Raw genomic sequence first — 24,697 nt, forward strand, 5'->3', positions numbered from 1 at the left:
AAAAACAAAAAACAAAAAACAAACAAACAATGCAATGGATTTTTTATGACTCTGTTTAATCATGGAGTAACAAAAATGTTCACTCAGCCGGACACCATGCGATTAATTTTAGAAGCAAAGAAACATGTATTTACTGATATACTACATAAAAACTATGAAATAAAAACATTTTTAATGGTACTAATCTGCTGTTTTCTCACATTTTAATATACCTGCATGGAGATAATATACAAAAAAACAAACATCTTTTTGTTTAGAAAAAAACAAAACAAAACTGTTTATTACAGTCTAGTAACAATTAGCAATGTTTTTTTACACTCAAACATGTTACTGCAGATTAGGTTTATCTAGAACACAGGTGTCAAACATGTGGTCCGGGGGCCAAATCTGGCCCGCCAAACAATCCAATCTGGCCCGTGGGATGAAAGTGCAAAAATTAACCTGAATAGTCCAGGTTGTCCAAATCATTTTGGTTCAGGTTCCATATACAGACCAACGTGATCTACAGTAAAAATAACAACACAATAACTCATATATAATGACAACTACAAATTTTCTTTGTGAAAAATTATATGGAAAAAATTTAAGTGAAAAAAATATGATTACACTGTGAAAAAATTAACATTTATAAAATTATTCTTTCACAATTAAATACAAATAAATACATAAATAAAAACAAAGACGAACAACCCGAAATGTGCAATTTTAACAATATTCTGCCTGTTACTAAATGTTTATGTAATACTGTGTAAGGTACATGTATAAATAATAAGTCGAGGCATAATATTGTTCAAATTGCTCTAATTTTTCAAATGAAATTTTGTTTTTTTCAGGTTATTCATTTCTTTTTTGTAAAATGTAAATATTTTCATAATTTAATTGGGGGGTTTTGTATTAAAAAAAAAACAACAAAACTTGGATTTGTCATTATTTATAGGTTATTAAGTCATTATTTCACTGGTCTGGCCCGCTTGACATCAACTTGGGCTGAATATGGCCCCTGAACCAAAATGAGTTTGACACCCCTGATCTAGAACAACAAAGTTACAGTAATGGCATGAATTGCAGTTGTATGGGATGATGCACAAAACAACAAATCCATAAATATATAAGAAAACACCTTTGATCAGCTGTCCACTGTAGTGACCACTATGCATGAAAGGGTTAAATAGATAAGAACATTTATTTGGGAAGTGCCATAAAAGAAGCACAGGGTGTTTTTTCCTTTTTCTTTCTTTCTTTCTTTTTTTTTTTTTAACCCTTTCATGCATGAATTATGAGAACCTTAATCAAGGTTTTTTTCCAGAGTGTTTTTATTCCTCTTTAGGCATGAAAAAAAACAAAAAACAATGCAATGGATTTTTTATGACTCTGTTTAATCATGGAGTAACAAAAATGTTCACTCAGCTGGACACCATGCGTTTAATTTTAGAAGCAAAGAAACATGTATTTATTGATATACTACATGAAAACTATAAAATAAAAACATTTTTAATGGTACTAATCTGCTGTTTTCTCACATTTTAACATACCTGCATGGAGATAATATACAAAAAACAAACAAACAAACAAACATCTTTTTGTTTAGAAAAAAACAAAACAAAAACAAAACTGTTTGTTACAGTCTAGTAACAATTTGCAATTTTTTTTACACTCAAACATGTTACTGCAGATTAGGTTTATCTAGAACAGCAAAGTTACAGTAATGGTATGAATTGCAGTGTATGGGATGATGCACAAAACAACAAATCCATAAATATATAAGAAAACACCTTTGATCAGCTGTCCACTGTAGTGACCACTATGCACGAAAGGGTTAAATTAACCCTTTCATGCATTAATTATGAGAACCTTAGTTAAGATTTTTCTCTTGAGTATTTTTATTCCTCCATAGGCATGAAAAAAAACAATGTGATCAAGTTTTTTTTTTTCATGGAGTTACAAAAATGTCCATGCATTTAATTTTTGAAGTAAAAGACACTGTGTTTAAAACCCAATATCAGAAATTGATATTAAAACAATGAAATAAAATCTGACATCTCACATTTTAATCTCACATTTTAACATATTCTAATGCTAATTATTACTCTTTTCATGGAGATAATATGCAAAAAAAAAAACAACAACAAAAAAACCTATTTTTTCTTTACAAATAACAGTTGATTTACACTGAAACATTACTGCAGATCAGGTTTATCAAGAACAGCAAAGTTACAGTAATGGTATGAATTACAGTGTATAGGATGATGCAAAAACGTCCACTGTGTTGGCTGATATGGAACTAAAATAACAAAACCCGTGAATATACAGCTGTAGAATAGCTGTCCACTGTAGTGACCACTATGTATGAAAAGGTTAAATTAATTTTATTTATATGACAAAAGAGTAGAAACACAAACAGTGCACTGGCTCTTCATGGGTTAAACTCTTCCGCTGAACAGCAACGTGCTTATTTTGACGGCTGCAACGTCACAAAGATCCCGCCTCCTCTTTGATATGATTGGTGGAGCCGTGGGAATATTCAAATACGGCCTTGATTGATTGGCCCTGAGCCGGCCGGTTTACAACAGAGCAGTGGAGGGGACTCATTTCCATTCCGACATCACTCTCTCTCTCTCTCTCTCTCTCTCTCTCTCTCTCTCTCTCTTCTTCTTCTTCTTCTTCTTCTTCTGTGACACACACATACATAGATCTGCAGCTGAGATGGTCCTCCAGCAGCTGGACCAGCAGACAGGGTCTCTTCCAGGCTGTCCTTAGCCCGGGTTTGGACATGTGTGGGCGGTAGGAGCAGGTCCTGGACCCGGAGCCGGAACCGGAGCCGGAGCCCACCGTGGATGGAGCCCAGCTCGTCCATGGATGCTTCCCCCGGAGCTCTCCAGTGCGCATCGCCGACAACAGTGTCCAGAAAGCCTGTGCAGAGGAAAGCCGCCTGCCTTCCGCCCAGGGGAGCAGCCGAGGAGGAGCAAAGAGGAGCCAGCCTGATGATCAGATAAGACTCTGTAAGACACGCACTTATGTTTACATTTATTTGGGTTCCTGCTCCTTTTCCCTTCTCCATGTTTGCGTGGCTGTGGCAGGAGCAGCTGTGTGTGTTTGGGTGCAGATGTGTCAGGTTGTGTGTCCACAGAGGTGCACAGGAGCAAACATGAAGGACTACAACAAGCTCCGGTGCCTCATGTCAACGTTTGTCCCGCATTGATTTTGGGTCGACTGCGCTTAAGTGGTGAGAGATGCCCAGTGCGCACTAATGGGCGAGAGAGAGAGAGAGAGAGAGAGAGAGGGGGGGGGGGGGGGCTATTGGCTAATGTGGGTCTGGATCATGGGCCGAGTCCAACTATGGGATGTGCTGTTTGTCAAGGATAATTAGATGTCCGCAACAATCAATCTGTACTCAGTTATAGAACAGAATAGAATAGAATAGAATAGAATAGAATAGAATGCCATTTATTGTCATTATACTGAACGAGCTTCTTCTTTTTCAGTGTTTCAGTGTAAACAGATCGTTATAGATAAAATATAAGGTTTGATTGATTCATTTAGTGATTTATTCTGAACATGCGTTGACATTTAACAACAAACATGCATAATAATACAAGTATGAATAGAATAGAATAGAATAGAATAGAATAGAATGCCATTTATTGTCATTATACTGAACGAGCTTCTTATTCAGTGTTTCAGTGTAAACAGATCATTATAGATAAAATATAAGGTTTGATTGATTGATTGATTGATTTAGTGATTTATTGTGAACATGCCATGAAATTTAACAACAAACATGCATAATAATACAAATATGAATAGAATAGAAAATAGAATACAACAGAATGGCATTTATTGTCATTATATGAAATGTAGAACGAGCTTCTCCTTTTTCAGTGTAAACAGATCATTATAGATAAATATAAGGTTTGATTGATTGATTGATTTAGTGATTTATTCCGAACATGCCATGAAATTTAACAACAAACATGCATAATAATACAAATATGAATAGAATAGAATAGAATGGCAATTATTGTCATTATACTGAATGAGCTTCTTCTTTTTCAGTGTTTCACTGTAAACAGATCATTATAGATTAAATTTAAGGTTTGATTGATTGATTTAGTGATTTATTCTGAACATGCAATGATATTTAACAACAAACATGCATAACATAATACAAGTATGAATAGAATAGAATAGAATGCCATTTATTGTCATTATATTAAATGTAGAATGAGCTTTTCCTTTTTCAGTGTAAACAGATCATTATAGATAAAATATAAGGTTTGATTGATTGACTGATTTAGTGGTTTATTGCGAACATGCATTGACATTTAACAACAAACATGCATAAAATAATACAAGTATGAATAGAATAGAATAGAATAGAATAGAATAGAATAGAATGTCATTTATTGTCATTATACTGAACGAGCTTCTTCTTTTTCAGTGTAAACAGATCATTATAGATAAAATATAAGGTTTGATTGATTGATTTAATGATTTATTCCGAACATGCATTCACATTTAACAACAAACATGCATAATAATACAAGTATGAATAGAATAGAATAGAATAGAATAGAATGCCATTTATTGTTATTATATTAAATGTAGAACAAGCTTCAGGAGCTACAGGATGGTTGCATATTTACAGAATAATTATAGTGCACAGGCTGATGAATGTATGTTACATGTGATTATTATTCCCAGAATGGTTGGACTGCACATGTTGAGGTAGTATTTGGAATAGCATCAGTGCTTTATAGTGATGTCTGGGGTCGTTACATGTGAGAATTCAGGGTGGTGATGGACTCTAATATGGGCCTAAGTATAAGGGATATTTACAGAACTAAATTAGGTTTCAATATAAGTTTCCTTCTCAGGATTGTGCGTCCATGTATGTGGTGTTTCATGTGTGTGCACGGATGGATGGATGGATGGATGGTGTGAAAGGCGCTTTTCTACGTCTGAATCTCAGTGGCTACAGGAAGTGCTTTGAAGTATATTATCGGTCATTCAGAAGCCGTCTCTGAAGGTTTCCACTTCTATTGTCTAGAAGCCGGAGGAGGGATCATCGCACCTCAGTGCACCGGTGGCAGCCGAGGTTGAAGGTTAGCCGCAGCGGAGGGCCCTATAGATTATTGGCCAGGTGTGAAATTCTACCCTGCGAGCTTTTCCCTGCTTGTGCCAGATCCTTTATTATCCAGAGAGATGGGATGTCACAGCTTTCCACCAGAGGCAGAGAAGAAAAGCCTGCAATTTTGGTGTTTATTATCCTCTTCTTTCCTTTGTGCTATTTTTTTTCAGCAAAAGAGAAAAATATGTCAGCCCCCACACCACCCCCCCAAGGGCTGGAGGCGCTATCTGGGAAAAGCTCCTCTTTTATCCCTATAATTTTTTTTTCTAATAAACACCCGCAGATCATGACTGGAGATGTGTTTCCTTAAACACATTTAATGCATAATTTCATATTTTGCATTTGCAGAAAAAACTTACAGGTTTTTTACAGAGGCTGTTTCTCAGTACGCGTTCTTGTCTGTTCTTCTGTTCTTGTGAAACGTCATCAGCCGCGGTCCAAGTTCTGTTCCGGTTGAAAGTTTGCATGGAATAACCAGATGTTGTTCTTGTCTGCTAGCTTAAACTAAGGATGTGCTGGTTGGTGACCCTTGTAGACTTGGCTGGAAATATCCCAACATGCACTTCATGCTCTCAAATGTAACAGTGGCTTCTTTGAAAACTGAATTCATAGATGTTTAATTGACTAGATCAGGGGTGTCAAACTCATTTTAGTTCAGGGGCCACATTCAGCCTAATATGGTCTAAAGTGGGCTGGACCAGTAAAAATAATACAAATAATTAGGGATCCACCAATACCAATACCAGTATCGGGCATCGGCTCTGATACTCAGTGTGTGTACTCATATTCGTACTCGTAAAAGTAATCCGATACAAATGCACCGATACCACTTACAGCCGTGTGACATTCACAGTTCAGTGCAGCAGGTGGAATAATGTGTGGGGAGTGTGAAGAGTGTGGAGATTTTTCAAAATAAATGACAGTGATAAAAGTAACACTGACTGCAAGTAACGTTAAAGTAACGTTGGCGGAGGTCTGCGCTCTTTGAGTGCTTTTCTTGTTATTATTATTATAGAATTAGATGAGAACACGTTGAGTTCATTTAGCTCCTACATTACAGGACCTACGATGTGACTATTGTGCACTCGTATGTTGCGATGACGATGCTCAAACGATATATTGTGCAGCTCTAAAATACACTCTATGAGAAGAGGAGCAAACGGTGGAAAGACAGAATGGAAGCACTGTAAACGAAATGCAAATTAGTCTCAGAGATCAATGTAATGTAATGATAAAATTGAGATCACGATGTTATTTTATTTTTTTAATGTGATACGATACTTTTGCCATATCGTCCACCCCTACTCTAAACCAATTTATGGATGCACATGGAACTCACTTTTCCTTCACAAAAGTTCACTTCAAATGTGCTTAACATTTTATCTTGGACGGACCACTCTGCACTGATATCTGCTGATACTGCCACTACCACAAAAACACAACCTGATAAGGGTCACGTGTCGGTATGTGTGGACACACCGGGAAAGCCAGTAATTTTTTAATTTAGTACGAGATAGAGGGGTAATATATAATAATAATGAATATATCTGTAAATCAACCTGATATTTACGTCCATCGCCATGTTTATGGAATGACTTCTCGTGTCATCTCGTGATAATAAATAAACAAATCATCGCATTTGTGATTTAATGGAAAAAACGACATTATGCACTTTTGTTTTTTTTTTTCGACAGTTAGTAAATATCAGTAAAGTTTTGTGCAGATGTTGGATGGAAAAGCCACTACTGATTCTGCAGCCTTATCTCCTTGGACAGGCTGTTCCATCATGTATTTAGTTTCGTGCGCTGCCTGTTGATGTTCAGATCCAACAGTCATGTGGTTTCTAATAAAGTCAAAGTTCATGTCATAGATGCATGAAGTGATTTTAGGGGTTCTGTGCAAGGTTCTAATAGTTTTGGATTTTTACCTCCACCAAGGAGGTTATGTTTTTGCCAGGGTTTGTTTGTTTGTTTGTCTGTCTGTTTGACTGTTTGTTTGTTTGTTTGTTTGTCTGTCCGTTAGTGTGCAACATAACTCAAAAAGTTATGGACAGATTTGGATGAAATTTTCAGGGTTTGTTGGAAATGGGATAAGGAAGAAATGATTAAATTTTGGTGCTGATCGGGGGTGGGGGGGCCCACGGGGGGGGCCACTGATCAGCCTTGGCAGAGGTCTGCGCTCTCCGAGTGCTTCTAGTTCATTATAGTTTAGTTTTATTTAGTTTGGACTTTTTTTCTCTAATTCAGTTAGTTTTAATTCGTTTTTAGAGCAGGTTTGCTAGTTAGCTTACCGGCCGATAGGCTGTAAGCTATTGTTGTCATGCGGCGTCCAGCAGCGTCGTCTGTCGTCGTCTGTCGTCCGTTACAAAAATTTCAATCGTCTTCTTCTCCGAAACTACAATTCCCATTGACTTCAAACTTGGTATACAGCTTCTTTAGGATGATGTCAACAAAAGTTAGTGAAATTATTTTGGATCTGGATCTGATTCTGGATTTGGTGCGACTTTGAAAAATGTCCCCATTATAAGAGATAGGAAGTGGATCGATGCAATAACTCAGTAAATATAAATGATATCCAGTATAAATTTCTACAGTCCAGCCCTGATGGGGAGATGACCAAAACATAATGTCCACATGCTGATCAGGATCTTCTTCTGGATCCGGGAACTTAAGAAAAATTTCACATGGGCTCTTACGGGGAAAAAATGTCAATCATCTTCTTCTCCAAAACTCCAGTTCTGATTGACTTCAAACTTGGTATACAGCTTCTTTATGGTGATGTCAACATGAGGTATTGAAATTATTTGGATCCGGATCTGATTCTGGATTTGGTGCCACTTTGAAAAATGTCCCGATTATAACAGATGGGAAGTGGATCGATGCAATAACTCAGTAAATATAAATGATATCAAGTTGGAATTTGAATTTTTTACTGATCTGATTAGAATATGACCAAAAAATCGGCTATTTCTGTAATATAATAAATACACAGAACTGGGTGATAATAAATGGTGTCTGGATACATTTCACAAACCTTTTATTTTGGCCGGTAAGCTACAGGGCCATTGGTCCTATTTTTTTTTAATTAGTTTTCATTTTCTTCTAAATGCTTAGTTTTAGTTTAGTTTTTCATATCTTTTCTCTTCTTCTCTGTCGTATTCAAATAAATCCCAGACAGGACTCTGCTACTTTCTCCCAACTTTAGTCTCCATGTTTCCAGGTAGAGTGGGGACCAGAAGACGACTGGAAACCACAAGTGACCACAAGTTAAATATCATATGGTGCCAGCAGATAAAATTGCTTGAGCAAGAATAAGTCGATTTTGTGTCAATCCAACATTTACAAAGACGAAAACTGAGGGAATTTTATCCAGAATTTTTATACGTTTTAGTTAGTTTTATAAACACACGATACAGTTTCAGTTATGTTTTTTTTTTTCTTTGAATTATAGTTTTTATTTATTTCAGTGAATGAAAATGTTTTTACAATTCTAGTTTTGGTCATTTCGTTAGTTTTCATTAACGATAATAACCTTGGTCCCGTGTTGATATCAGCTGATTGATCCTCTGTCAGGTTTCCGATGCCTTTGTAAATTGCCTTTGTCCTGTCGTTTCTAGAGCTGCAGCTCCGGTTGCTTTGGTGACTGTGTCCGTCAATTAAAGCTCCGCACATGTGACTAGCTGTGATTATGTTGCAGTATTCATGTTGTGGTCGTTCCATTTGAAGGCGCTCGGACTCATTAGAGGTGCTTGTAAATTGAGTGGTATTATGAGCTGTCTGTGTGCAGGTATACCACGGGCTTTCCCTCTGATCTGCCATCACACCCCAGCAGTAATTTCAACTGTGTGAAGAGAAGGAATTTGTCATTTGGCTGCCTGCTTCCCTTTTTGCTTCCTCTGTAAAGAAGCTGAGCTCTGATTTATTGTGAAGTCTCCCCAGGCTCGCTCCATCTCCAAGCCTACTAAATTACTGAATGAAGGAAACCGCTCACCATGAGAATGACCTTTTCCTGAATGATTATTACTCAGGCCAGTGCAAGGACTGATTAAGGTCATGTCTTTCTTTTCTGCCATGTCATTTCTGTAGCCGTGCTCTGCTGGACAGTTAAGTGGAGAGTGGGTTCCATAAATCCGACTAAAACGCTGAAGGATGTCAAATGACTCGCAAAACACAGACAGTATGCACGAGAGCTGCGCAATATATCGTTTGAATGTCGTCATCGTGATGTACATGTGCGCAATAGTCACATCGCCGGTCCTGTAATGTAGGAGACAAGGTTATAATAGTTTTGGATTTTTCATTATAGTTTAGTTTTATTTAGTTTAGACGTTTTTTTCTCTAATTCACTTAGTTTTAATTCGTTTTTGGAGCAGGTTTGCCAGTTTTTATTAGTTTTCATTTTTTTTCTAAATGCTTAGTTTTAGTTTAGTTTTAGTATTAATTTCGGTTTTGTCGTATCTTTTCTCTTCTTCGCCATCATATTCAAATAAATCCCAGACAGGACTCTGCTGCTTTCTCCCAACTTTAGTCTCCACGTTTCCAGGTAGAGTGGAGACCAGAAGACGACTGGAAACCACAAGTGAACACAAGTGATGGACTGTTAAATATCATATGGTGCCAGCAGATAAAATTGCTAGAGCAAAAATAAATCGATTTCATATCAATCTGACATTGACAAAGATGAAAACGGAGGGAATTTTATCCAAAATTTTTATACGTTTTAGTTAGTTTTGTAAACACACAATGCAGTTTCAGTTAGTTACCTCCGCCAAGGAGGTTATGTTTTTGCCAGGGTTTGTTTGTTTGTTTCTCTGTTTGTTTGTTTGTTTGTTTGTCTGTCTGTCTGTTTGTTTGTCTGTCCGTTAGTGTGCAACATAACTCAAAAAGTTATGGACAGATTTGGATGAAATTTTCAGGGTTTGTTGGAAATGGGATAAGGAAGAAATGATTAAATTTTGGTGGTGATCGGGGGTGGGGGGGCCCACGGGGGGGCGGCCACTGATCAGCCTTGGCGGAGGTCTGCGCTCTCCGAGTGCTTCTAGTTATCGTTTTTTTTCTTTTAATTATAGTTTTTATTTATTTCTTCCATCCATCCATCCATCCATTATCCACTGCTTATCCGGGGATGGGTCGCGGGGGCAACAGTCTTAGCAGGGATGCCCAATGCTTGTTCCTGAGGGTTCACGAGTGCTGCACGGCATCAATTAGCCGTGAGGCTCTGCTCTGTACCCAGGTTGGGCTCTGACGCCGACTACGGTCCGGTCCGGCCGAACTATCTCCGACACCGACTGAGGCTCCGTCACCTGCTCCGGTCCTGTAGGCCTCAGGCTCCTACCCCGACTATGGCCCCGGCTGAGCCTCTGACTGGCGTATCCATGCAGACGTCATTCAGTTTCCTCTAACCCCCCCACTCTTCCAGAACAGCCCCAGTTCAGACCTATGTGACTAATGTTACAATTCCTACTGGTTTATGTTAGTGACAAAACAGTTTGCAGGTGAACTTTCCATCCTAATAGAACTAATATAGCCAGGTTCTGGCTACGCTTCCTGTACAAGGCTCCAGACTCTGGGAAGGCGAGGAGGGGCACGCGCAGAGGGGGGACGGGGGGAGGGGCGAATGGCAGTTGAGTTTGATAGACATATCACCATTCAGTCATTTCGAGTGGGCGCTCAAAATGATTGGATGGTGTGTTTTTCGGTCCTGCCCGTTCCACAGGTGACTGATTTTTAAAATTTTTGTGTTAGAGCATTTAATTAATTAGTTGTAATCGGGGTATGAAGAGGATTTTAAGGAATACAGGATGGGGAAGCAAAATTTACAATGAACATTTAATTGTTTTTTCTCAGCAGGCACTACGTCAATTGTTTTGAAACCAAACATATATTGATGTCATAATCATACCTAACACTATTATCCATACCTTTTCAGAAACTTTTGCCCATATGAGTAATCAGGAAAGCAAACGTCAAAGAGTGTGTGATTTGCTGAATGCACTCGTCACACCAAAGGAGATTTCAAAAATAGTTGGAGTGTCCATAAAGACTGTTTATAATGGAAAGAAGAGAATGACTATGAGCAAAACTATTACGAGAAAGTCTGGAAGTGGAGGAAGCAACAAAAAATGTACCAAAGCTTTTATTAAAGCTCTCAAATCCAAAATCCTAAAGGATCCAACCAAATCCATGAGAAAAATGGCAATTGAACTTGAGGTAGACAACAAGACCGTTAGAAATGCAGTAAAATATGATTTGAAGTTAAAATCTTACACAAGAACACCAAAACACTTGTTGACAACAGCAACAAATCCAACTTTAGCAATTTTTGGGAATCATGTTTATGGCCGCCTTCTAGCCCAGATCTAAACCCTCTGGTTTCTGCTATTTGGGGCGTTTTAGAACATGGAACCAATAGAACATCACACAGCAATGTCGACTTTCTTAAAGATACTATTAAAGAAGAATGGGAGAAGTTGTCCCCCGAATATTTGAGGAACACTTGCGCAAGTTTCAGGAAGCGTGTGAAGGCAGTTATTGAGAAAGAAGGAGGACACATAGAATAAAAACATTTTCTATGTCAATTTTCTTGTGGCAAATAAATTCTCATGACTTTCAATAAACTAATTGGTCATGCACTGTCTTTCAATCCCTGCCTCAAAATATTGTAAATTTTGCTTCCCCACCCTGTATAATAAAAAATGCTCCAGAAAAACATCTCAGACCCCACCTTTAAGCGCTGGAGTCCTGCCATTTGTTTACTAGTGCAATGACATCAAATAACTAATACACACATTTCATACATATTCTGTTCACTTCCTTCACATGAATTATTCCACTGAGGAGTGGACAGTTACTACTAACACACACAATACCACATGTCCTTTTTTAATCATTGTTATTACTTGTTTATTCTTTTGTATGAATGTATTTTGAATATTTTTTGTATCTTATATATTGTTGTATGTCACTGATGTGTCTGTTTCTACTCGTATCTATATTTACCTTACTGTGTTCTCCAGGAAGTGGGAAATATATTTTTTATTTATGCCTTGATACATCATCTATATCACAGGTGTCAAACATACGCCAAAACCGGCCCTCCAAAGGGTCCAATCCGGCCCGTGGAATGAATTTGTGAAATGCAGAAATTACACTGAAGATATTCACAATCAAAGATGTTAAAATAATTTTAGGTCAGTTCAATCTAAAGTAGGTCAGAACCAGTAAAATACTACCATAATAACCTATAAATAATAAAAAACGTGAATTTTTCTCTTTGTTTTAGTGTTAGAAAAGTAAAAGTGCACAAAAATGTTTACATTTACAAACTAGCCTTTTACAAAAAAAATGTGAATAACCTGAAATGTCTTAAGAGAAATCAGTGGAATTGTACCAATATTCTGCCTGTTACTAAAACTTTTGCGTATTTGTAGATCCACTGTGATGTGTACGTTGTAATACACATGTGTAAATATATAAACTAAGGTGTAATATTGTTAAAATTGCACTTATTTTTCTTCCAAAATTTCAGGTTCATATTTGTTCATGTTATATTCACGTACAGTTTGTAGATGTAAACATTTTCATAATTTTTTTTCACTCAAAAACATACAAAAAACTTTGGAGTTGATGTTATTTATAAGTTCTCATCCTATTATTTATATTATTTCACTGGTCCGGCCCACTTTAGATCAGATTCAGCTGTATGTGGCCCCTGAACTAAAATGAGTTTGACACCCCTGATCTATATGATAAATTTAAAGGTTATACCCAGCTGGAAAACAACAAAATATTGCCTTGTTAACAGTGTCATGATATATCGTGATATATGGTATTGTGATCCTAGTATTGGTATTTGTATCGTATATATACACACCCCTATCTGTCATGCAGTCTATATAAACAGGGCTCGGTGATAAATGATAATTCTGTTGTCATCTGTGTTTTTCATTTGTTTTGTTCTCAGTTCAAACGGCTCAGAATGTTTCAGTATTTTGCTGTTTTCCTTTTTTTGATAATGGCTGTGCCTGTTATCATTCTAATAGTTGTGAAGGTTCTACCCCTGGGTTTGGGAAATGCTCTGCTGTTTCATGATCTGAACACAGAGAAAAGTGCATATTTCATGTCATTTTCACTGTGTTGCTTCTTTTTATCTCATTTGTGTCTGTTTGGTACTTTAAATAATTGTCATTTTGTTTTGTCTTGCTGCGGCTTTTGCATTTTCCTCGTGCGGTGTCATTTTCGTCGTTGTCATCTTGTTTCATCTTTTGCACCATTTTTGTCTTGTTATGACTTTTAGGATTTTTTTTTTTGTTTTTTTTTTTGTCATATTCATGTTGTTGAAGCTTTTCTGAATACTATACAACCCCAAATTCTTGTTTAGATCCCTCAACTTTCATTCAGGACCAAACTTATCCTTTTGTTACACCTGTCAATCAGTTTGTTTTTGTCTTTTACATAGTTTTACTTTACTTTTACAAATAATTGAACACCATAATTAACTGTCCACTTGCTTCAACTTTCACTCAGGACAGAAAAATGTGCTTTTTGTTTGTGACTTTGACACCATTTTTGTTTTGTTTTTTTGTCTTTTCCAGAGACTGATCTCATGAAATCAGATATGTTATGCCAGTTCTTATGGCGTCTGGTGTGCTATACGTACACATTTTTGACCTTTCGGGTCTTATTCAACGCCATTTGACCTCATGTCAATTTATGCCAAACTCTCCGTTTCGCATAACCCAAACTGCTAACCCTAACCCTCAGTGCGTGGGATTTGACATATTGTAAGCAAATGCAGAAAGCTTCTAATGTGTACAGATAACAGGTCAATTAAAAGTGGCGTGTATATTTACGCAATTTCATGAAACCATGTTGCTTTTCCATCATTTTCACCTTGTTGCTTCTTTTATCTCATTTGTGTCTATTTGGTACTTTGAATAATTGTCATCTTGTTTCATCTTTTGCACCGTTTTTGTCTTGTTATGAGTTTTATGATGTTGGGTGTTTTTTTTTTTTGTCATATTCAAGTTGTTGAAGCTTTTCTGAATACTATACAACCCCAAATTCCTGTTTAGATCCCTCAACTTTCATTCAGGACCAAACTTATCCTTTTGGTACACCTGTCAATCAATTAGTTTTTGTCTTTTACATAGTTTTCATATTCACACAAATGTGTCTTACAAATAATTGAACACCATAATTAACTGTCCACTTGCTTCAACTTTCATTCAGGACAGAAAAATTCGCCTTTTGTTCTTGACTTTGACACCTTTTATATATATATATTTTTTTTTGTCTTTTCCAGAAACTGATCTCATGAAATCGTGTTGTATGTCACACCAGTTCTTATGGCATTTGATGTGCTATACGTACACATTTTTGACCTTTCGCATGTTATTTAACCCTTTCATGCATAGTGGTCACTACAGTGGACAGTTATTCTTCAGCTGTTCTCTTGTATATTCATGGATTTTGTTGTTTTAGTTCCATATCAGCCGACACAGTGGACGCTCATGCACCATCCCAAACACTGCAATTCATACAATTATTGTAACTTTGCTGCTCATGATAAACCTGATCTGCATTAACATGTTTTAGTGTAAATCAGTTGCTAATTGTTATTAGACTGTAATTAATAGTTTTCTGAAACAAAAAGTTGTTTTTCTGTTTTTGTTTTTTTGCATATCCTCCTGAGACCCAGCAATGCATTTTGTCCTCTGTAGGGGACGAAGTTTCACAGTTTAACTTAAAAAATGCCGTGCATTATAAAGGACATTCCATTAAAAAATCAATCAATAAATAAAAATTATTTTAAAAATGTATCTGAAAAAACTGTTGCATTATGCAGTTTCCAATCAAGACAATTTTTTAATGTAAAAAAGCTAAAACTGTCAAATTCCTGGGTCTCAGGAGGATATTATCTCCATGAAATGAGTGATAACTAATATTAGAGTATGATAAAATGTGAGAAAACATTAGCGATTTAGCAATTAGCAACATTAAAAATGTTTTTATGTCATAGTTTTCACACAGTATATCACTTTCTGATGATGAGTTTTAAATGCATGTTTCTTTGCTTCAAAAATGAAATGCATGGTGTCCAGCTGAGTGGACATTTTTGTGACTCCACGAAAAATAGGTTCATTAAAAAAATTCATTTGCATTGTTTTTTTCATGCCTAAAGAGGAATAAAAACACTCAAGAAAAAAATATTGGCTAAGATTCTCATAATTCATGCGTGAAAGGGTTAATGCTATTTGATTGCGTGTCAATTTATGCCAAGATCTCCATTTCACATAACCCAAACCTTCAGTGCATGTTATTTGACGCGGTGTGAACATACGTGGAAAGCTTATAATACGTACAGATAACAGGCCAATTAAAAGTGGTGTATGTACCTTCGCGATTTCCTGGTATCACGTCGCTTTTCCATCATTTTCATCTTGTTATGACTTTTATGTTTTGTTTTTTCTTTTGTCGTATTCATGTTGTTGAAGCTTTTCTGAATACTATACAACCCCAAATTCCTGTTTAGATCCCTCAGCTTTCATTCAAGACCAAACTTATCCTTTTGTTAAACCTGTCAATCAGTTTGTTTTTGTCTTTTACATAGTTTTACTTTACTTTTACTAATAATTGAACACCATAATTAACTGTCCACTTGCTTCAACTTTCACTCAAGACAGAAAAATTTGCATTTTGTTTGTGACTTTGACACCATTTTTGTTGTTTTTTTGTCTTTTCCAGAGACTGATCTCATGAAATCGGATGTGTTATGCCAGTTCTTATGGCGTCTGGTGTGCTATACGTACACATTTTTGACCTTTCGGGTCTTATTCAACGCCATTTGACCTCATGTCAATTTAAGCCAAAATCCCCGTTTCGCATAACCCAAACCGCTAACCCTAACCCTCAGTGTGTGGGATTTGACGTATTGTGAACAAATGCAGAAAGCTTCTAATATGTACAGATAACAGGTCAGTTAAAAGTGGCATGTATATTTATGTGATTTCATGATACCATGTTGCTTTTCCATCATTTTCACCTTGTTGCTTCTTTTATCTCATTCGTGTCTGTTTGGTACTTTGAATAATTGCACTGGTCAGCAACAAATTTATTTAAGTTTTTCGAGCTGATTTAGGATAATTTTGGTGTGCTGAATCCAAAAATCGCATTAATTTTGCTCAATCAGGTCAACTTTCTGAACTATGCTACAAATTGGCTTTTTAACATTTTTGCTTACATTTATGGGCATTTTCACATCATATGTCACAAAATTCTTTCATATTTCTTGCAATAAACGAGTTCTGAAGATTTAACTTTTGCCAATTTATGATTGTTTTTCTTAATATTACAGGTGAATGAAATGGCTTCGACTAGAAGATCTTGCAAAAATAAGCCTGACGTATTCTGCTACATCTGCGGTGAATACACCATTTTACCTAACAGGAATCAAGTCACAAGTTTCATAAAGTGTGCTTACCAATCTTATTTTGGTATTAATTATTATATTTTGTGAGAAGATCAAATTTTTCAAAATCAAATTAGCAAAAAAACCTGACCTGATTGAGAAAAACAGATGTCATTTTTGGATTTAGCGGTGCAAAATGGTAGTAATTCAGTTGAAAAAACCTAGACAACTTGCAAAAAAACATTTTTTTGTAACCCAGTGTTGTCATCTTGTTTCATCTTTTGCACCATTTTTGTCTTGTTATGAGTTTTATGATGTTGGGTGGGTTTTTTTTTGTTTTTTTGGGGGGCATTTTCATGTTGTTGAAGTTTTTCTGAATACTATACAACCCCAAATTCCTCACTTCCCTGCTTTTCCATCATTTTCATCTTGTTATGACTTTTATGTTTGTTATTTTGTCGTATTCATGTTGTTGAAGCTTTTCGGAATACTATACAACCCCAAATTCCTGTTTAGATCCCTCACCTTTCATTCAGGACCAAACTTATCCTTTTGTTACACCTGTCAATCAGTTTGTTTTTGTCTTTTATATAGTTTTTCTTTTACAAATAATTGAACACCATAATTAACTGTCCATTAACACCTTTCGGGTCTTATTCAACGCACATTTGATCTCATGTCAATTTACGCCAAAATCTCCGTTTCGCATAACCCAAACCGCTAACCCTAACCGTCAGTGTGTGGGATTTGACGTATTGTAAACAGTTGCAGAAAGCTTCTAATGCGTACAGATAACAGGTCAGTTAAAAGTGGCATGTATATTTACACGATTTCATGAAACCATGTTGCTTTTCCATCATTTTCACCTTGTTGCTTCTTTTATCTCATTTGTGTCTGTTTGGTTCTTTGAATTATTGTCATCTTGTTTGTCTTTCTGCGTCTTTTGCATTTTCCTCAAATGTGTGGTGTCATTTACATCTTGTTGTGACTTTTATGATGTTTTTTTTTTTTTTTTTTCTCATATTCATGTTGTTGAAGTTTTTATGATTACTATACAACAACTTTCATTCAGGACCAAACTTATCCTTTTGTTACACCTGTCAATCAGTTTGTTTTTATCTTTTACATAGTTTTCATATTCATACAAATGTGTCTTACAAATAATTGAACACCATAATTAACTGTCCACTTGCATCAGCTTTGACTCAGGACAGAAAAATGTGCCTTTTGTTCGTGACTTTGACACCATTTTTTTTTTTTTTTGTCTTTTCCAGAGACTGATCTCAGGAAATCGCGTCGTATGTCATATGTAGTTCTTATGTTGTTTCGCTGCTATACGTACACATTTTCACCAAGATCTCCATTTCACATAACCCAAACCCTAAGTGCATGTTATTTGACGCGGTGTGAACATACGTGGAACGCTTATAATGCGTAACAGGCCAATTAAAAGTGGTATATATATTTATTTGATTTCATAATATTGCGTTGCTTTTCCTTCATTGTCATCTTGTTGTGTTTTTTACAAATACAACATAACCATCCAGGTTTTACTTTCCCCCTGGTGTAAAAGTCAGTCTTTAAATTTGAAAGAAACACTAACTTTTTTTTTTTTTTTTTTACTTTTTTTTATTGGAAGTACTTTCACAGGTATGACTGTGCAACGTGACAAAAAGGACTTCCATTCTTTCATTTTTGTTTTTGTCCTTCCCACAATCCCACTCTACCCAAAAGAAGGCAATCCTTCATGTAAATCCAATATTGACAAGTAATCAGTACAGAATAGATACAACAATTGTCTAATTTTTTTTTTTTTTTCTTTTATAAATATTTTTATTGAAAAGTATGGCACAACAAAGACAAACTCAACAATTCAGGCAATACAAATCTGACAGAAAAATATAATAGTCACTGTCCAACAGAAAAAAAACAACAAAATTCCCTGAATTCAGAGCCACACTTAGCATTTTTCTTTTTTTTTTTTAACAAGGTGTACAAGATCCAAACCCACAATGAAAATAAGAATAAGAATAAATTAAAAAATAATAATAATAATTTTTTTACTCTGAAAACCAAAAGTAAAATCATATATATACAAGAAAGAAAATTCTGTAGTAAAACGAATATGTGTTCATTTATTTATTCATTTTCTGAACCTGCAGTTGGGATAGGCTCCATGCAAAGAATATATACATATACAGGGGTTGGACAAAATAATGGAAACACCTTCACCTCAAGATGATAATGCCCCAATCCATACAGCTAGAATTGTTAAAGAATGGCATGAGGAACATTCTAATGAAGTTGAGCATCTCGTATGGCCGGCACAGTCCCCAGACCTCAACATTATTGAGCATTTATGGTCAGTTTTAGAGATTCAAGTAAGACGTCGATTTCCACCGCCGTCGTCTCTAAAAGAGTTGGAGGGTATTCTAACTGAAGAATGGCTTAAAATTCCTTTGGAAACAATTCACAAGTTGTATGAATCAATACCTTGGAGAATTGAGGCTGTAATTGCCGCAAAAGGCGGACCTACACCATATTAAATTATATTTTGTTGATTTTTTAAGGTGTTGACATTATTTTGTCCAACCCCTGTACAGGGTGGGGAAGCAAAATTTACAATGAACATTTAGTTTTTTTTTTCTCAGCAGGCACTACGGCAATTGTTTTGAAACCAAACATATATTGATGTCATAATCATACCTAACACTATTATCCATACCTTTTCAGAAACTTTTGCCCATATGAGTAATCAGGAAAGCAAACGTCAAAGAGTGTGTGATTTGCTGAATGCACTCGTCACACCAAAGGAGATTTCAAAAATAGTTGGAGTGTCCATAAAGACTGTTTATAATGGAAAGAAGAGAATGACTATGAGCAAAACTATTACGAGAAAGTCTGGAAGATACTATTAAAGAAGAATGGGAGAAGTTGTCACCTGAATATTTGAGGAACACTTGCGCAAGTTTCAGGAAGCGTGTGAAGGCAGTTATTGAGAAAGAAGGAGGACACATAGAATAAAAACATTTTCTATTATGTCAGTTTTCTTGTGGCAAATAAATTCTCATGACTTTCAATAAACTAATTGGTCATACACTGTCTTTCAATCCCTGCCTCAAAATACTGTAAATTTTGCTTCCCCACCCTGTATATAAATACCAAAAAACAAAAACCAAACAAAACAAAAACAAAAAGCTAGACACGCCCACACGCACCCACAACAACAAAAAAAAAAAAAAAAAAAAAAAAAGGGGGGGGGGGGAGTCCATTAATCACAAGAAAAGGAAGGAAGTGATTCAAAGAAAGGAAGGGCTGCCATTTATTATAAAACTTAGAAGGGATGGCTTTCAAAGAATACCCAATCTTTTCCATTTTTAAGAAAGACATAATATCTTTAAGCCACTGAGAACAATTGTCTAATTAACAAAAGAAAAAAAGTAGCTAGAGTAAAACAAAACCAAACAAACGGACAAAAAAATAAACAACACAGAACCAAGAAAAACAAAAAGTATTTTAATTCTTGATATCATCTGATGTGAAAATGTTATTTCTGCTCATTTTTTTTTTTTTTTACCTTATTTTCCAGGCCTCCTTTAGAACCACCTCTTTTTTTTTTTTTTTTTGAACTGTTCAGAGATGTCATATGTAATTCCAGACAGCCTGCCGTCTTTTGAAATCTGTCTAATTGGTCTTTTCATTCTAATAGGATGAAGGGAGGCGGTGGGGGTTAAGGGTGGAAGGTTAAGGACCAGGCCTCTGGGGTCAGCGGGGAGGGGTCGACTAGACTCCCAGCAATGTTTCATGGAATTCCAGTAATCTTTATTTTGTCTACATGGGTGCACTCAGTCATTATATAAAATTAATGATTACGACGGCCAAATTGGAGCTGATGTATCATCATTTGCCCTAAACAAAAAAGCAGCAAGATGATGACATCGTTACTGGTCTGCAGATCAAAGAGGCTTTTTTATCCCAGAACATTTTGATGTTTCTGTGATGCGTGATGGTACGGAGCTTATCATTAGGTTATCGTCTGAGCAGCAGCCGTACGGGGAGGGTTTTCGCTTTCGTTTCTAATGAGTTTTCTGTGGCCCTTGCAGTGTGATAGTAGACTGTAGTACTGCCACAGGATACTGCTGAAAGGGGGGGGGGGGGGGTTGTGTGTGTTTTTGTGTAACATAAACTCTCTTTTTGGTGTTTGTCTTCTTCCATGGATTTAACCCTTTCATGCATGAATTATGAAAACCTTTGTTGAGATTTTTTTTTGAGTCTTTTTATTCCTCTTTAGGCATAAAAAAATAATGCAGTTGATTTCTTTTTTTTTTTTTTCATGGAGTTACAAACACGTCCACTCAGCTGGACACCATGCATTTAATTTTTGAAGCAAAGAAACATGTATATCAGGGGTGTGTTGAGCCGCATTATGTCATAAATTCCCGTTATGTAATAAAAGTTCAAAATGTAATAAGAATGTCACGTCATCTTGTAATAAAGCCGCATTATGTAATAAACTGACACATTTTGTAATAAACTACCTCAATGCATTATGTAGTAAATTTTTTCACATTATGTAGTAAGTTATTACAATTTGAGAAATGTATTACAAAATACACTTGACACATTTTTATTTTCAGGAAAATGTAATGTGCTAAATTAATCTTTAAACTGTGTGGTGGTTAAAGTTCTGATTACACTGGTCGACAATTTTTTTTAGAAATGATTTGCTTCAGACATTAAATGTGCTAAATGTTACATATTTTAATGAGATTAATTGGAAAATAAATGACAAAAGTGCCGGTTTGCTGATGCTTTCAGGGTATACAATAAAGTGTTATTACACATATATACTGGTTTATGTACATTTATATAATAGTTTTCTAAATCTTCCACTAAATAGAGCCTGTAAAGTGAATGTATTCTAATGTGCAGACAGAGTTTTGAAGTCGATCTTGTAGCTCTGAGACAAATGTTCCTTTTGAGTCAAACCCATTCTCTCGTTAATTCTTGAATTTCACATTTTGACCCAAGGCTGTATCTTGGAAAGTTCAGCCAACCAGCATTTTTGACTTGATTTTTCTTTATCAGTGACTCTCATGTGGTAAAATTTCATTACTTTAATTCTGGAAGCATTTTCCTTGTAGACCAGTGTTACATTACCTGTAGCTCCTGTCACTAATTTCTTCTAAACTGCTCTGAAATTATATTCATTTGGATTGTTATTACATAATGAACCATGTTATTACATTTTTTCAAAAATAAAAATGTGTCAAGTGCATTTTGTAATAAATTTCTCAAATTGTATTAACTTACTACATAATGTGAAAAAATGTACTATATAATGCGTTGACGTAGTTTATTACAAAATGCATCAGTTTATTGCATAATGCGGCTTTATTACAAGATGACGTGGCATTATTATTACATTTTGAACTTTTATTACATAATGGGAATTTATTACATAATGCGGCTCAACAGGGCTGTCAAACTCATTTTGGTTCAGGGGCAATATTCAGCCCAATTTGATCTCAAGCGGGCCAGACCAGTAAAATAATGACTTAATAACCTATAAATAATGACAAATCCAAGTTTTACATTTTGTTTTAGTGCAAAAAACCCCCAATTAAATTATGAAAGTATTTGCATTATACAAAAAAGATGTCAATAACCTGAAAAAACAGAAATTTCATTTGAAAAATTTGTGCAATTTTAACAATATTATGCCTCGACTTATTATTTATACATGTACATTACACACAGTGTTACATAAACATTTGGTAACAGGCAGAAAATTGTTAAAATTTGGAGTTTGGAACTAAAATTTGAACAATTTCTACAATATTACATCTCTTATTATTATTAACACAACTCCAGATCACAGTGGATCCATAAATGCACAAAACATTTAGTAACAGGCAGAATATTGTTCAAATTGCACATTTCAGGTTGTTCATCTTTGTTTTTATTGATGTATTTATTTGCGTTTTATTGTTAGAGAATAGTTTTGTAAATGTAAATATTTTCACAGTGTAATGTTATTTTTTCCCTTCAATTTTTTCTACATAATTTTTCACAAAGAAAATTTGTCGTCATTATTTATGGGTTATTGTGTTGTTATTTTTACTGTCGATCACATTGGTCTGTATGTGGAACCTGAACCAAAAGGATTTGGACAACCTGGACTGTTCAGGGTAATTTTTGCACTTTCATCCCACGGGCCACAATGGAACCTTTGGCGGGCCAGATTTGGCCCCCGGGCTGCATGTTTGACACCTGTGATGTATATAAAACCCATAATCAGAAAGTCTTGTACTGTGTGAAAACTATTCATTCATTCATTTTTTGTTTATTTCGAGCATTTACAGAATACATGCAAATTCAAAATTCCAAAATCATTCATGTACGCTCGAAAAGGAGTTGGAGGAAGAAAAACTATGAAACAAAAACATTTTTCATGCAGATAATCTGATGTTTTCTCACATTTTTACATAGTCTAATACTAGTTATTACTAACTTCATGGAGATAATATGCAAAAAAACAAAACAAAACAACTTTTTGATGAAGAAAACTGTTAATTACAGTCTAATAACAATTCACAATTGATTTAAAACGTATTTCACAGGTGTCAAACATTGGCCCGGGGGCCAAATCCAGCCAGTCAAAGGGTCCAATCCAGTCTGTGGGATGAATTTGTGAAAGGCAAAAATTACACTGAAGATATTAACAATCAATGGTGTTAAAATCATTTTAGGTCGATTCAATCTAAAGTGAGTCAGAGCAGTCAAATACTATTAGAATAAACTATAAATAATGAAAACCACAAACTTATATCTTGGTTTTTAGTGTAAAAAAAAAAAAAGTTAAAATACACAAAAATGTTGACATTTACAGACTAGCCTTTAACCTGTTTAACCTTGACCATATTTTCTGGGGAAAAACACCTAAAAAGACATACCCAAAGTAAATGAAGAATTACTTCACAATAATAAGGTTCATATGGATGTTCTTGGTGTCTATGGACATTTACAGACCTCACAGAATCTATTCCCATTGTCTAAAATATTGGATCTATTACTGTGCCTGAGTAAACTGTAACAAACTAAAAGAGAAATTAGAATTTTTTATCCTCGCCTGTTTTTTTTTTTCGGCTGGATTGACGATGATATGGATAAATTAATTGTTCGTGTCGGAGATTTTTAATAGCGTATATTTCACCCCACTAAAATTAAAAATCATGTTTGAACATTAAAGTTTGCACTAAAATACACTTTTGATGTACTTTTATTAACATGAGGGTCTAAACTTTGAGCAAAAGTTGAAAAAAACATCCATTGTCCTGATTTATTATATTTTTATAGTAGATGAATATTAATATAATTTTTTAGGCCCGTGGACGGGCCGATAGGGCTACAGGGGTTAACAAAAAATGTAAAAAAACCTGAACAAATACGAACAACCTGAAATGTCTAAATAGAAACACATGGAATTTTAACAATATTGTGCCTGTTACTACATGTTTTGTGTAATCGTAGATCCACTGTGATCTGTAAGTTGTGACGCACATGTATAAATGATAAACTAAGGCGTAACATTGTTCAAATTGCACTTATTTTTCTTCAGAATTTTCAGGATGTTCATATTTGTTCATGTTATGTTCAAGTACAGTTCGTAAATGCAAACATTTTCACGACAGAATTTGACTTTTTTCACTCAAAAATATAGAAAAAACTTTGGAGTTGACATTATTTATCAGTTCTTATGCTATTATTTATATTATTTTACTGGTCCGGCCCACTTCAGATCATATTAACCCTTTCATACATAGTGGTCACTCCAGTGGACAGTTATTCCACAGCTGTTCTCTTGTATATTCATGGGTTTAGTTGTTTTAGTTGCATAATCAGCTGACACAATGGACGCTTATGCACCATCCAAAACACTCACATTCATACCATTACTGTAACTTTGCTGTTCTTGATAAATCTGATCTGCAGTAATATGTTTGAGTGTAAATCAATTGATAATTGTTAGACTGTAATTAACAGTTTTTTTTTAAAAAACAAAAAGGTTTTTTTTTTTTTGCATATTATCTCCATGAACTAGGAAGATTATTATTGTTATTAATTATTTAAGGAGAAGGGGTGGGATTTTATAAGTTA

At 35.3% G+C, this 24,697-nt stretch overlaps 1 pseudogene; it reads left to right on the plus strand.

Moving 5' to 3' along the window:
* The first annotated feature begins 2,620 nt into the window (after nt 1-2,620).
* LOC115430759 (protein FAM222A-like) overlaps nt 2,621-24,697 on the plus strand; it is an 81,333-nt pseudogene continuing 59,256 nt past the window's right edge.

Source organism: Sphaeramia orbicularis, chromosome 12 (genome assembly GCF_902148855.1).
Source record: "Sphaeramia orbicularis chromosome 12, fSphaOr1.1, whole genome shotgun sequence".
Lineage (NCBI taxonomy): Eukaryota > Metazoa > Chordata > Actinopteri > Kurtiformes > Apogonidae > Sphaeramia > Sphaeramia orbicularis.